We start from the raw sequence: 15,334 nt of genomic DNA on the forward strand, positions 1-15,334 counted from the left end.
CCTGTCTTTTACAACTTCAGTGGTTAGAAGGGCTGGGCAGATTGAACACAGTAGGCTCATAGGACAATCCACAAAAGTGCCAGAGCTTCCAATCTTTCTAAACCAAATATTCACACACTTGACCGAGAACACATAGACAGCCGATGCTGGAATCTTGAGCAAACAAAGAATTCCTGGAGGAACTCAGCAGGTTCTGACCTGTGGGTAAAAATGGTTTGTCAACATTTCATGTCGGGACCCTTTATCGAGACTAAAGAGAAAAGGGGGTGAAGTAAACTTTTGACTTCCCCTCTCAATGAATGAGGCAAAGCTCAAATACCTTGGTAGGAATGGTTGAGGGAGTTGTAACGGTTGGCTACAGGAAACTCAAGCTTAAACCAAGGCAATTTTAAATGTTCCTCTTTTTAGCTTCAAAATAATGTGATTTAGTTAAATTTCATATCAAATCTGCTGATATCTGAAAGGAGTTGGTACGTTCTCCTTGTGTCCACATGGGTTTCCTCTGAGTGCTCTATTTTTCCCCCAGATTCCAAACCCATACAGGATTTGTAGGTTAATTGGACACATGGATGCATTTGGAATGCAAGGGCTGGAAGTTCCTTTTACCATATCTAATTTTTTTCTTTTAATTAAAGCAATCCATACATTTTTAGACTCCTTCATGTCATTTTTAAACCTTCCCCTCTCATACTGGTGCCACAGCCAGTTCCAGTTAGATATTAATTGGATCAATGATAATAAGAATTGGCTTTGAAAATGAAGGATCAAGTGAAATGTTATGAAGGTGTTCATACTGGCATTGCTGGTTGCAAGCCAAACTTGATTCCAAGCTAATTGTTTGTAAATGTCAACTCGATTCACCAGCGGGCCAGACGGAAGAAAATTTGAGCTAGCCTGAGAAAAATGGAGAAACACAAGAACTGCAGATGCTGGAGTCTTGAGAAAACAATGAGAAGCCAAAGAGATCAGGTAGTATCCATGGAGAGAAATAGTCTATCAACAGTTTGGGCTGGGACCCTTTCCCAAAAGCTCCCCTTCCCTCTTTAGTACCAACAATGGGAGATCTCAACCCAAAATGTTGCTAGCCATTTCTCTCCATGACCCGTTGAGTTCCTTCAGCTTCTCACAGTTTACTCAGAGGAAAATCTAGTCTTAACCATATAACCGTTTACAGCACGGAAACAGGCCATGTCGGTCCTTCAAGTCTGTACCGGTTCACTTGAACAACTTCACTAACTCCTCCCCAAACTCCTGAGGAAGTAGAGGGTTTCTTCATGATGCCATTGGTGTGTTGGTTCCAGGAAAGATCTTCCGAGATAGTGACTCCCAAGAACCTACATTTGCTCATCCTCTATTGATGACAATAAAACAATCAAGTCATTAAGGAAAAGTTCTGATAGGTTCACAACCTTGAGGAAAATTTCATAGAATATGCTGGGTTTCTTGAAAAGCATGATACTGAACCTACAAGGAAACATGCCACCTTGGATTTGGATCTGCGCAATGAGACAGGAAAATTAGCAATCTTCTAATTAGGGATCCTTTAGGAAAGAATGATCACAGTATGATTGACTTGGTGAAATTAAAGTAAAGTGAATGGGAAAACACATTCATAGTGGGAATTAAGGCTAACAAGACAGTTAGCCATGAACTGCACAATCCATTTATATCTAAAGATCTTTATGCAAAGTTGGCAGGAGCCACATTCTTCCTCACAAATCTAACCTTTGCAGAAACATACACTGAAATAAAAATAAAGGACACAAGTTGACAATTCCTCCCCATAAATACATGTATGTGTCACTACACTTGCAAGTATCATATGGAATAATGCTTTCATTAAAAATTGTCCAGTCAGCTATATGCAAGGTCCTGTGAGGCAAAGACATGATGGATGAATCCACAGAGTGGTGAGTGTCTGGAATGCATTGCCAGGGGTGGTGATGGAGGATGGTACATTTAAAAGAGTTTTAGATAGGCACATGGAAGTAAGAAAAATAGAGGTTTGTGAGGATGAGATAGGGAAGGGTTACGTATGTTATGTAGCCTTGTTCCAGGCTGGTGTACTGGCCCCAAGACCAAGACCATTCTTCCCTTGCTGAACATGGCCCAGATTGTCCCTTATTGGACTCATGAAACTTGCTGCCTATACTCTGTGGAGAAATCAAGTGAGTGTGTCATCTTTTGGGTTATCAAGTGGGCACCATCCTTCCTCCTCAGTGTTTAATGATAGATACACGACACCTCTGGGGGGGGGGGGTTCAGCAGTGAATTCTGATGTCCTAGGCTCACCCCCTAGATGCCATTAACTCACTTGGGTGAACAAGTGGAATCCTTTCTCCTCATCCAGAGCCACTGACTACCCTTATCAGGAGCTCTGGAAAGAAGTTTAACTGCTTGTCGATGTATCTTTCCTTGCACTCCCAACTCCTGGAGTGGCCTTGATGTCAATGTGGCTACAAATCCTCCACAGCCTATTTCAACCAGTCAGACCCTTTCCTTCCAGCCATGTTGCTGCACATCATCTGCAAGTTCAGCATACCTCAGTTTCTTGTGCTCTTAGGCCTCCTCTGCATCCTCCCAGGGCACTGTAACCTCGATAATGTAAATGAGATGGAGTGAGGATGGCCACAGCACACAGTCTGGTCTGAGGTTGGTTTTCCATGATTTCATTTAGGAAGCAGAGCCTCTGACCTAGATCTGCCGCCATCTTCCAATCATGTGCCCTGCCTAGCTGCCCAGAATCTGATCTTGATGTGGTTGGTCATTACGCCTTGACCCTCACCTTCCCAGACAAATGCTGTTAACGGCCAGTGGGATTGGGGGGGGGGGTGGGTAGGTAGAGCGGTAACACTCGTCCACCAATTTTCCAGCACTGCTGCAAGACACCTTAGCAAGACACTGCTGCAAGACACCTTCACCTTGTGAAGCCAGCTTTATCGGCCTTGAATAAGATTATCGTAGAGTCCACAAAAATATGTTTTAGTATTGCTGAAGGCGGGCAGAGGGAATATGTGGGGTCCTCTCCATACCACTGACTGAGATTTGTGAAAGACAGCAAGACATTTTTTGCATCCCTGATGGTGAAGCTCGCTCTGAATGTCTCCATCTTCCACAGCTCTTTCCAGGAGATCTTTCTTTTCTCCAGTACTCTCATCTTATCTATTGCCCTTGCTTTGCCTGAGCGATGGACTTTGTAAACATTGCCGCCTCCTCCTGCTGACATATCTCCTCCGTCACAAGCCTACGTCTCTGAGATGGAGCAGCCTTGTTCCAGGCTGGTGTACTGGCCCCAAGACCAAGACCATTCTTCCCTTGCTGAACATGGCCCAGATTGTCCCTATGCTTGAGTACTACCTTTGCCTGCTTAGTTACTTCTGATGAATCCATTTCCTCCCAGTATCCAGGATGATGGCACCTTGAACTACAAATGGATCACTCGCCTCTGGTAACATCATCTCCATCTTACTTTGGCGCACTTATACTCCTCTGAAAGACTAGAAATGGTAGTTCTTGTACTCCTTTGCTGTAGATATCCATGCTGCGGAGGCATTTGGGAATCCATTTCCATACATATGAGATGATCAGTCTCTCCAGGTTCTTCACACTCAAGACTGGAAATTCATACAGGGTTAGTAGCCAGATGACGCATGGAAAGAGCCTAAACTGCATATACCAAAGCTTCAATTTGCTATGTAGTGTGGTTCTGTCAATGCTCTCAAGGTTACTGACAGCATCCTTCCTGAGCTGATGTGCCTGCTTTGTATATTTGAGGGATGTGTTATACCACTGACCTAAGTTTTTCACTGGTTTCTCAAAGACTGTTGGAATCGTCTCATTGCCCATGTAGAAGCATCGATCTACTAGCTTCCCCTTAACAATGGAGATGATTCTGGATTTGCTTGGCTTGATCTTCATCTGAACCTGCTTGATGTTCTCTTGAAGCTTCCTTAACAGGCGTACAGTACAAGCCTTAGTTGTAGTCAATGTTGTGAGATCGTCCATATATGCTCTGATAAGGGGCAGTCTCAAGCCAGATCTTATATGCTGCCCTCCAACCAACTATCGTGATGCTCTAATTATAACCTTCATGGCCATGGTGAAGGCTAGCAGGGTGATGGTACAACCAACCATTTTTCCCACCTCTAGATGTTGCTATACTCTGGTGTTGTCTGCTGTGGTTAAACACATCTGCACGTTCTGGAAGTAGGCCTTAATGAGGCTTGTGAGGGCCACTGGGAACGTGAAGAAGTTGAAAGCAGTCCAGAGGGGGTTATGAGGGATCTAGCCTGAGGTGTTGGCAAGGTCCAGGAACACCACGTCAAGATCTGTTCCCTCCTTCTTGGCATTATAGATCTGATGCCAGATACTGCAAGCATGTTCCAAACAGCCAGAGTAGCCCAAGATCCCTGCTTTCTGGATTGATGTATCAATCAGATGGTTCCTTTGCATATATCTTGACAGCCTATGAGGCACCACACTGAAGTCGATTTTGCAATCAATCTTCAGGAGACTGATCTGGCAGAATTGGCTTATTTCTGATGAATCCTTTGCCTTTGGGATCAGGATTCCTCCCACTCTCCCCCAGGATGTTGGTGTCTCCTGGTTACGTACGTCATACCACCTGCATAACCCTTCAGAGGAACCTCAAGACACCTGGTGCATTTTTGTAGAGCCTGTATGGCACTCCATTGGGACCGAGGGGAGACGCAGCCCTTGTCCTATGCATGATTTTCTCCATCTCACTCCATCTAGATGGGCTGATATCAAGTTGGCGTTCCAGTGGATGGATTGGTGGCATGACAGTGGAATGGTGATCCCTTTGTGGTGTCAGTTGTCTGTGTGGAGCTTTTCCAGGTGTTTTTCCAGTTCTGCCCTTGACACTGAGAGACTTCCACTCTTCTCCTCTGTAAAGGGACCCTTCATAAACTTGAAGGGATCTTTATAGAAGCTTGTTCTTGTCTGCTCCTTCTTCCTCCACTTCCTTACCAGGTTCTCAGCTCTCCTCAGTTTCTCAAACCTGCTCTGAATATCTGCCTGCAACAGGTTTTTGCCTTCCTTCTCCTTCTTTGTGGCCTTCCTCCATTGTTTCTTCAGCTGCCTCCTCTCTCTGACCAGATAATCTATCTCCTTCTGCCTTCTGGATTTTAGTGGGGACCATCAGTGTAGTCTTTTTCCTCTCTTGCACTCCAAAACATTCTGCCCCATAGCTATAGATTAATTCCCCTATTCTTTCCAACTTCTCATGGTGTTGCCTCTCAGTGTCTCTAAGACAGTGGTTCTCGACCTTTTTCTTTCCACTTACATACCACTTTAAGTAATCCATTTACCATCGGTGCTCTGTGGTTAGTAAGGGATTGCTTAAAGTGGTATGTGAGTGGGAAGGGATGGTTGAGAATCACTGCTCTAGACTCAATTGTTACTGATATACTTTGCTTGAGAAAAATTGTCATTGGTCCATTTCCTTTGGAGTTATGAGAAACCATGCACATAACGAGTCAATTAGGTACAAGTAAAACTGTGGTTTTCAAACTTTTTATTCTCACCCACATTACACCTTAATCAATCCCTTATTAATCACAGAGCACCTATGGCATAGTGATATGTAAGTGGAAAGAAAATGGTTGAGAACCACTGCTCTAAGATGTTGCAGAGCTCAGCATTGACCTACCCCCACATTGCCTTCTCGCAGGATTTTAGCCACTTTATCCATGGCTTCCGCCCCTTGATCTTCTTTTCCATTGGTGGACAAACACGCTGAGTTCAGGTTTTTCTCCTGTGCCTTGCTCTTCCACCACTGGGACAGAGGTTTTGATGTCATTGGGCTTTGTCTTGCTGCTGAACTTCAGTTAACTGACTCAACCTGCTTCTCAAAAAGTAGCTGCTGATGCAAGGTCCCTGTTGCCCTTTCTTCAGACATCCTTTCTTGCCCTGATATATTTTCAGGCCTCTAGTGGAAGTAACCTTTGCCCAGCTACATATGCAACTCTGGAGTTTGTGTCCTGCTGCAGCTATTGCAGCCTCAGACACACTGATCATCCAACTCATTGTCTGTTCCATTCCTGTGTCAATTACCAGGTTTTTTGTGCTGATGAGTCATCTTCTGCCCCACCCCACCCCCCACCCCCACCCCCCCCCCCCCCCCCCCCCCCACTGCCCTGGCTCTCACTGACTCAAGGAGTATTTTCTTCTTGCAAGTTTTTGTAGCCAAAAGTGAGTGGGACCCACACATCTTACGTGCTGGATCCTGCTTCCGCAGGTAGCTAGCGCACTCTTGCCTGCTGTCTTTCCATGTTGTCACAAGGTCTTTCCATAGTTGACAGCTGCTCTTTCACAGCAGTCACTGGTTCACCAGATGATCAGGTATGTTTTGTAGTACTAGATATTAATATCCCTTTTTGCTATGGAGAAGGATTAGATTGTTCTGAGCTGAAAGGACAGTATTGAGCTGAAATGTTCTATAAATTACTCTCAGAACATATGAACATTGTTAATATGGAGGCAATCGACAAGATCTAGATTTAGTGAGAACACAGGCACAAGTGGAAAACAAAGAGTCACCAAAGATACGTTGGCTGCTTCAGAGAGCATGGGTAGGTTGATTCTTGGTAGAAAGGCAAGACCTTTCTGTGGTACGCTGTTAGACAGTATCAGACACACACAAGGTAAAGACTGAACAACAGGCTTTAATCCACAAAAACCTCCACAGAGACAGGCTGGCTGTGGCTGCAGCAACTCAGTGTGAGGCCTCGGGAGGCCGGCTCAGGCTTATATCCCAGAGGGTGATTGATACCCGACCGGGTGGGGCTTGATCCATTCAGGCCGGGTTCATCTCCTAAGGCTGAAGCAGGCCCCTGGTGGTCAAGGAGGCCCTGTGTGCCCCATAGCTGCCTGGGGACGGGGGTGTATGCCCGGTCAGCGTCGTCCTGGGTTGGAGGATGGCATGGTGTGGTGGGTGCTCCTGCTGGTGCCAGATCCCTGGTTGAGACGATGTCCTCCCTGCCCCTGCCGAACCTAATGCAGCCAAACATGGTGCAGATCTCCTCATTGGCCCTGATGATGGTGGCTGTGGAGGTGTCCAGACAAGGGATGGCGAAAGGGAAACGTGAGTACTCATCCACAACCGTGAGAAAGTAAACGTTTCGGTTTGTGGAAGGCAGGGGGCCCTTTGAAGTTCATGCCGAGATACTCGAAAGGCTGAGTAGCCTTTACAACGTGGGCCTGGGGGGGGGGGGGGGCGGGGGGTGGAAGAAGTGGGGTTTACACTCCGCACAGACCTGACAGGCCTCGGTCATGTCCCTGACGTCCCTGATGCAGTATGGCAGATTTTGGGACTTAACGAAATGGTACGACCGTGTGACGCCCGGATGGCAATGCCTGCAACCTGTCATCATGCATAGAAGTGCAGGTGCGAGAGAGGGCATCGGGGGAGTTGTTAAACTTCCTGGGGCGGTACTGGATGTCATAGCTGTAGGTTGCCAACTCGAATCTCCAGCGCAGGATCTTGTCATTCTTTATCTTGCTCTTGTGGATAGTGTTGAACATGAATGCCACGGCCTGCTGGTCCGTGAGGTGTGTAATCTCCTGCCGGCCAGGTAGTGGTGCCAGTGGCGGACCGCTTCCACAATCGCCTGGGCCTCCTTTTCAATAGTGGAGTGCCCTAGCTCGGAACCGTGGAGGGTCCTGGAAAAGAAGGCGATGGGGTTGAGGGTAGCAGTGTGGGCCACCTCAGAGGCATTGCTCTCCACCTGGAAGGGGGAGTCCTCATCCACAGCCTGTATCGTGGCGTCCGTGATGTCTTGCCTGAAGCGGGTGAAGGCTTGTCTGCACCTCAGGTGGGAGGGGAAAAGTTGTGGCTTGGGCCAGTGGGCGGACCTTGTCCGAGAAGCGAAGTAATAGGAGAACAGGCCCAGACACCTGCGGAGGACCTTTAGCGTAGGGGAGAGGGGTAACTCCATTAATGGGCACATCCTTTCCAGATCTGGGCCGATGATTCCATGGGCCGCGATGTACCCCAGGATGGCGAGGCAGGTGGTGCTGAACACACACTTCTCCTTGTTGTAAGTGAGGTTCAGCTCCATGGGCGTCTGGAGGAATTTTTCCAGGTTATCATCATGGTCCTGCTGGTCACGGCCGCAGATAGTGATGTTATCCAGATATGGGAACGTCACCTTCAGCTTGTGCCAGTCTACCATGTGATCCATCTCCTGCTGGAAGACAGAGACCCCATTCGTGACCCCAAAAGGAACCCGGCGGAACTGGTACAAGCGCCCGTCCGCCTCAAAGGCGGTGTAGGACTTGTCCTTTGGGTGGATAGATATTTGGTGATATGCTGACTTCAGGTCAATCATGGAGAAAACTCGGTAGCGAGCAATCTCATTGACCATGTCGGCGATCCTCGGCATGGGGTAGGCATCCAGCTGGGTGTACCGATTAATGGTCTGGCTGTAATCCATGACCATCCTCGGCTTACTTCCCCCTTTGACCACCAGGACTTGGGCTCTCCGAGGGCTCTCCGAGGGCTGTTACTGGGCTCTATAATGCCTTCTGCCAGGAGTCGCCGCACCTCCGCCTTGATGAAGTCCTTGTCTGCAGCACAATAGCATCTACTTCTGGCGGCGATCGGCATGCAGCCTAGCGCAAGATGTGGGAAGAGTGCTGGTGGGGTGATGCGCAGTGTGGAGAGGCCACAGGTTGGCCGGGGCTGCTAGTTTGGCGTGCTGTGCAATGTAAGTGGAGGTTGGGGCCCCCTGAAGGCAAGGGTGACACTCTGCAGGTACCACTGGAAATCCAGGACCAGGAGGAGTGATGCGCAGAGTTTGGGCATGACCAGGAGTCTGAATCCTGTGTAAGTCTCCCCTCCCACCGTTATATCAACCGAGCAGTGTCCGAGGGTACCAACACTCTTGGAGGCAAGGGCGATCAAGCAGGTGGTGGGGTAGACCTTTAACCTTAAGGAGTGGGCCACACTTGGGTGAATGAAGCTCTCGGTGCTGCCATTTTCCAACAGGCAGTTTGTTACCTGCCTGTTGATTCGAACGTCCATCATCGAGCGCCCGCGATTGTGGAGAACGTCCCTGGTCAGCATAGTGGTGGCCAGGACCATCTTGAAGTTGGAATCGTCACTATCCAGAGGGATGGGGAGCATTGATAGAGCGGCCTGGTCATTGCCCATGTTGACCATGTCGACATCAGTTGTGAGGTGCAGCATGCGGTAGCCGATGGCCTCCAGAGGCATGGGGAGCGTCGATATGGAGGCCTAGTCATCGCCCATGTTGACCACATTGCCATCGGTTGCTGGGTGCAGCATGTGGCAGCTGATGGCACCCCTCCTGGGAGCATCGGTAGGGTGGCCTGGTCATCGGCTGTGTTGACCACATCGTTCTCAATGTCGTTGGGCACCCTCTGTGTTGGGCGCTGCCTGGGCCAAGATGGTGGCAGCACATGGGGAGCCAATGTGTGGCTGGCCTCCTTCCCCAGCCATGTCCACTGCGCCGGGGGAAATGATGTCATCACAGCTGGTGGCAATTTCCTCATTATGTCAGCCGGAAGTGACATCACACAATGCACCGGAAGTGACATCACTGTGGTTCTCAGAGAGCGGCGAGGGCGAGGGCTGATGCAAATGCTCGGGGCACACACTGTGACGGTTGTTGGTGGGCCAGATGTTGCGCAGTTGAAGTCGGGGAAGATGGAAGTCGTCGCGGGAACAATGGCGCCGTCCGGCACACACACATGGGGGGGTCGGCAGGGAAGGTAGTGAGGTCATAGAGGCCCGCTGAGCTGCCGGCAGGTTTAGAGAGGCACACTTTTGCAAAGTGGCCTTTCTTGCCTCATCGCGAAGAATACAGGTTCCTTGCTGGGCAGTTTTAGCATGATCATCGATCTGACCCACACCAAGACTCACAGTACTTACAGGGGGGCCCGGCACCTGCCTCAGCGACGTTCTCCTCCCCAGCTCAGCCTGGGGCTGCAGCTGCAGTGTAAGAGGGCCATGAGGGAGCCTGGGGAACCCGGAATTGAAGGCTTTGACTGGCAGGGCTGCTGTTTTCAGGGTTTGGACCACTTCCACAGTCCTGGTTAGGGGATAGATGTTGTCCTCCAGCAGCTTCTGCTAGGTGGCCCTCGAGCGTAGCCCTTGGACGAAGGTGTCCCAGATTAGCCTCTCGACCTCCTCTACACCTACCCCGGGTTCAGCCAGACGCGGTCGGTCCAACTCTCGCAAGTGTCCCAGGTAAGACTCAGCCGTCTCCCTGGGTTGCTGGGCCCGGGTGTTGAGGAGGTACTTTACACAGACCACATTCATGGGGGGCTTGTACAAATTTTCAAGAGTTTCCATTGCGCTGTTGTACGTGGAGCAGCCTTTGGTTACCTGGAAGGCTTGGGGACCCAGCTTTGACCGGAGTAGGACCAACCTCTTCCGATCGGAGTCCAGGATGTCACCCTCGTGTGCCTCAATGATTGCCTCGACCACGTGCTGCCAGATCTCGAAGCGTGTTTGGGCTTCCAGGTGGCATGGGTCGATCTCGAGGCTCCCTGCGCACAGGAGTTTTTCCATGGCAGCCGTGGGAAAATGTTAAGGATTAAATTGAGGTGTGCTGTTAGACAGAATCAGACACACACAAATTAAAGACTGAACAACAGGCTTTAATCCACAAAAACCTCCACAGAGACAGGCTGGCTGTGGCTGCAGCAACTCAGTGTGAGGCCTCGGGAGGCCGGCGCAGGCTTATATCCCAGAGGGTGATTGATACCCGACCGGGTGGAGCTTCATCCATTCAGGCCGACTGATTGGCAGCCGGCCAGGTGTTGTCCTGTCCCCTTACACTCCTGCAGGTACAGAGGTTCCCCCCTGCAGTAGGCTGGTGGTGTACCACCACACTTTCTAGTAATTTTCAATGCTATTTTGAGTGGACTGAAGTTCAATGTATGAGATCATGTTTAACAGGAAAATGGACAATAGAGGAGCCAAGTCTGACTTTTGTAAACCAAGAAGAGTTACTGTGAGATGACCTCAATGCACTTCATATTTATAGGTGCTCTGTAGGAAGTGCAACAACATGAAGTATTCATTAATTCCCCACTTCTCCTAGCATAGCCAAAATGTCTGCATGTATTCTTAAAAGAAACCTTGAAGAGATTAGTTTTCCCTGGCTGTTCTCTGGTTGAGTGTAATCATGAATTATTGATCAGTCGACTCTTTATTCAAGTATTGTACAACAGAACAGGAATGACCTCAGCAGAGTTGTTGATGCATTGCAAACTTCAAACAAGCTAGAACTCACTACAGTGAACCATGGGATGCTGGAAGGATTCAGCAGGTCAGGCAGCATCCATGGAGAGAAATGGTCAGTTAACGACAAGGGTCAGGACCCAGAGTCTCGAGGAAAGGCCCCATCCCCAAAACTTTGACTTATCATTTCCACCCAGGGAAGCCGCCTGACCCTTTGAGTCCCCTCCAGTTTCTCGTTGTTTGCTCAAGATTCCAGCAGCTGCCATTCGTTTTTTGTTCTCTTCAGCTAACTACAGCTCCGTTTGGTGGAGGAAGTTAAGGGTCAGTAATTAAAATAAAAATAAAGTCATGTTTGGAATCCAGCAACCATGGGAAGCAAGTAAAGGGAAGCAATTCAGATGCAGGACAAAATAAAAATGGAAAAAGATTAAAATAAAAAAGTAATAGAGAGGCAAGGGGTTGGAGAGCTAGGGGAAAGAAGACAAAGGGAAAGGGAAGGGAGGGCAAATAGAAAGTAGGTTAGCAGTTGGACAGTGCCCAGGTGAAAAATCATGTGTTGTTCCGTCAATTTACACGTGGTCTTGGTGGGATAGTACAAGGCCATGGACAGACATGTGAACATGGAAGTGGGGTCCAGGATTGAAATGGTAGATCCCTGTCACTGATGTGGACAGAGCGAAGATGCTCATAAAAGCGATCTCCCAGTCTGCTTCCAATCTCTTTGGTGTAGTGAAGGCCACAAAGGGAGCACCAGGTGCAGTAGATCACTCCCATGTATACACAAGTGAAGTGTTGCTTCAAGTGATGGTGAGGGAGGAGGCGTGGGCACAACTATGGCACTTCCTGCAGCCACAGGAAAGGTGCTGGGGGAGGGGTGCATGATTGGTGTGGAGGGATGAGTGGATCAGGGAATCACGGAGGGAGTGGAGTTGGGATCATGTTATAGGTGGCGGAAATTATGGAGGATAATATGTTGGATGTGTGAAGGATTAGAGGTGAAAGATTAGTGTGGAGGTGGGATATAATGAGAAGTTACAAGTGCTCAACAAGAACTTGCTCAAAATGGAGAAGTTGATGTTGACCAATGATTTTAATGAAAAACACATCAGAGAAAGACTGTGACACACAGAACAGTGCAGCACAGAAACAGGCCCTCCAATCTGTGATGTCTGCCCCGAACATGATGCTTTTACACTAAAATTTGCATATTCGTGCATCTGTCTAGAAGCCTCACAAATACACTTCCACAGCTACCCCGGCAGCCTCTTCCACCATTATCTGTGTAAAAAGTTGCTCATCACATCTCCTTTAAACTTTGTCCTTTTGCCTCACGCTGAGCATGTCCTTTATACTTGATATTTTTGCCATGGGAAAAAAAGATTCTGACTGTCAACGCTATCTATGCCATTCACAATATTATACACTTCTTTTCAACCTCCACTCAGTCTTCTCCTGAGAAAGCAGTCCTTGAACTCACCCATTAATTGAAGAAGCCACCTACTAAATCTCTTCTGTAGCCTTTCCAAACCTCCACATCCTTCCTATAATGAGGCAACCTGAGGTACATAGATGGCAATTCTAATGACGCATGACATTGGTGATGAATTTCTTCTGGAACTGAACCTGGGAGGAGATGACCTAGCACAAATAAAATGAGTAAGTGTATCACACGCACCAGGCCAAGAACTTGCCACTTCAGCAGATATCCCAACACAAAGCATCTGAGAACGGCAGTTAAAAGGTGCAACATATAAAATTCTCTTTAACAAAGAGAAAGCACTGTGCTGTATTTGAACATATGTAGCTGTGTAAATAAGTCACATGTGACATTATAACAATGCCATATAATGATGTAAGCCCATGTTGCTGTGATTATTCTGCAATAAAATATTGGGATAGTATGGTTAGCGTAGCAGTCAGTACAACATCTTTACAGCAAAAGCAACAAGGACAAGGGTTCGAATCCCACACTGTCTGTAAGGAGTTTGTACCTTCTCCCCGTGTCTGGGCTTTCCCTGGGGCTCCTCCTACATAATGGGGATATTGGTTAATTGGGTGTAAATTGGGCGGCACGGGCTCGTGGGCCGAAATGGCCTTTTAATGTTTAAATTTAATTTATTTTTTTTAATTCTGAATCTCTTGCTGTCTCTTCAACATTTGTTAATAAATTGTATTTACAAGTTCTAAAGAGTGGCTCCTAATTCAATACACTAATGTGGAAAGAAAAATTTGATCAAAAACCAAGTGTCTTGTGAAGCAAGGTTGACAGAGCTAGGGATTTTCCTCTCTGAAATAACGAAAGATGAGAGGTGACTTAACAGAGGCGCATAAGATTATCAGAAGTATAGATATGGTGGACAGGCAGCACCTTTTCCCTGTGGTGACAAATGCCAGAAAGTGAGTGAGGAAAGTTTAGGAGAGACGTCAGTGATAAGTTTTTTTACACAGAAAGTAGTAGGTGTCTGGAATGCATTGATTGGGTGGTGGTGAAGGCTGGTACAGTAGGGGCATTTAAAAGACTCTTGAATAGGCACATGGATATATGAATAATAGAGGATTATGTGTGAGAGGTGGGGAAGGAACAGATTTTTGTGGAGTAGGTTTACATAGTGGGCTGAAGGGCCTGTACAGTGCTGTAATATTCTATTTTGTTAATCCACAGAACAGGCCAAGACTATTTTGAAACAATAAACTAATTAATTAAGATAAAACAAACTAGGCGATTCACCAAAATGAACACAAGAACTATATGCTAAAACACTATCTGGAAAAAGTATCATTAGGAATAAAAGTCATTCTACAATGAAAACAATATTGACATAAGAGCTTGTTGTTTTCATTAAATTTATTGATGGATAGACCATTTCAAATTCTAGTAAAATCACAACAAATTAATCTACGCTGCGCAATTCCCGTCCAAGCTCACTCCTTGAATCAGCTGTAACTTTGGAGTTCGAATTTTTATCATTACTGCTCTGGCAGCCAGTGTCGATTTGTTTGCTAATTTGTTGTGGTTAGTCATTTGTAGTCTGTCACCAGTGATTTTGTGAGTTGTGTCAATTGATCTGAAGAAGTTAATAATGTTCATTAAAGAGGTCAATTTCTCTCTCTCTCTCTCTCTCATTCTCACAATTTATTATTAAACTTTGGCAGTAACAAGACTGATTTGTTGTCAGATGTTGACTACATTCTATATTCCATCCATCTGCTGAGCTTGTGGAAATTCAAGTAAAAGCACAAATTGGCCCCCAAGACATACTTTGGAGGTCACAGATTAGCCAAATACTTGTCATTTAAAGCAACACTTCAAATACCAGGAATCAGGTCATCATATATCAAATCCAGAAAAATATTAACAAAAAGGATCTCAAAATGGATCATCCAATCCTTCATTTTATTATTTTATTCAAAAGCAAGAAACATCAGCTCCCATATGAATAAAGTGTCAAATTTCAAATCCTCTTTCTTGTTTTCATCTAACTCCAACACTTTGTTGTTCCTTAAATGTCCAACTTTCAAAATATCTGTGTTCTTCTGGCATTGGCCACTTGGGCATTTCCAGATTTAATTTGTCCATTATTAGTGGTTGTGCCTTGTGCAATTCCCATCCTAAACCAGTCCATCTTTCTACCTCTTTCTCCTTGAAAAAGCTTTACCAAGTCTTTGGTCTTCTTTCCAGATACCACCTCATATGCTCCATCATTTGGTTTTGTTTCGTGGCACTCTTATGAAGCTTTGTGAGTGATTTTATTACATCACTTGTGCTCCAATCTAACAACAGATATTTTCTACAAACTCACCAACTCCCACAGCTACAATAGAAAGGAATGTAAAAGGATTCCTTTCCCCATCCCCATCGCATTTTCCCCCAGGATGAGGTTTTCCATGCCAGATCATCAGAGATGGCGCAGTTAGCGTAGCAGGTAGCACAAGCCTTTACAGTGCCAGCGATCAGGACCAGGGTTCAAATCCCACACTGTCTGTAAAATGTTAATACACTCTCCCTATGTCTGCATGGTTTTCCCCTCACCATTTGGACATACCAAGGGTGTAAGTTAATTGGGTGTAAATTGGGCAGTGCAGACTCATGGGCCAAAATTA

This window comes from Narcine bancroftii, chromosome 3 (genome assembly GCF_036971445.1).
Source record: "Narcine bancroftii isolate sNarBan1 chromosome 3, sNarBan1.hap1, whole genome shotgun sequence".
Taxonomy (NCBI): Eukaryota; Metazoa; Chordata; class Chondrichthyes; order Torpediniformes; family Narcinidae; genus Narcine; species Narcine bancroftii.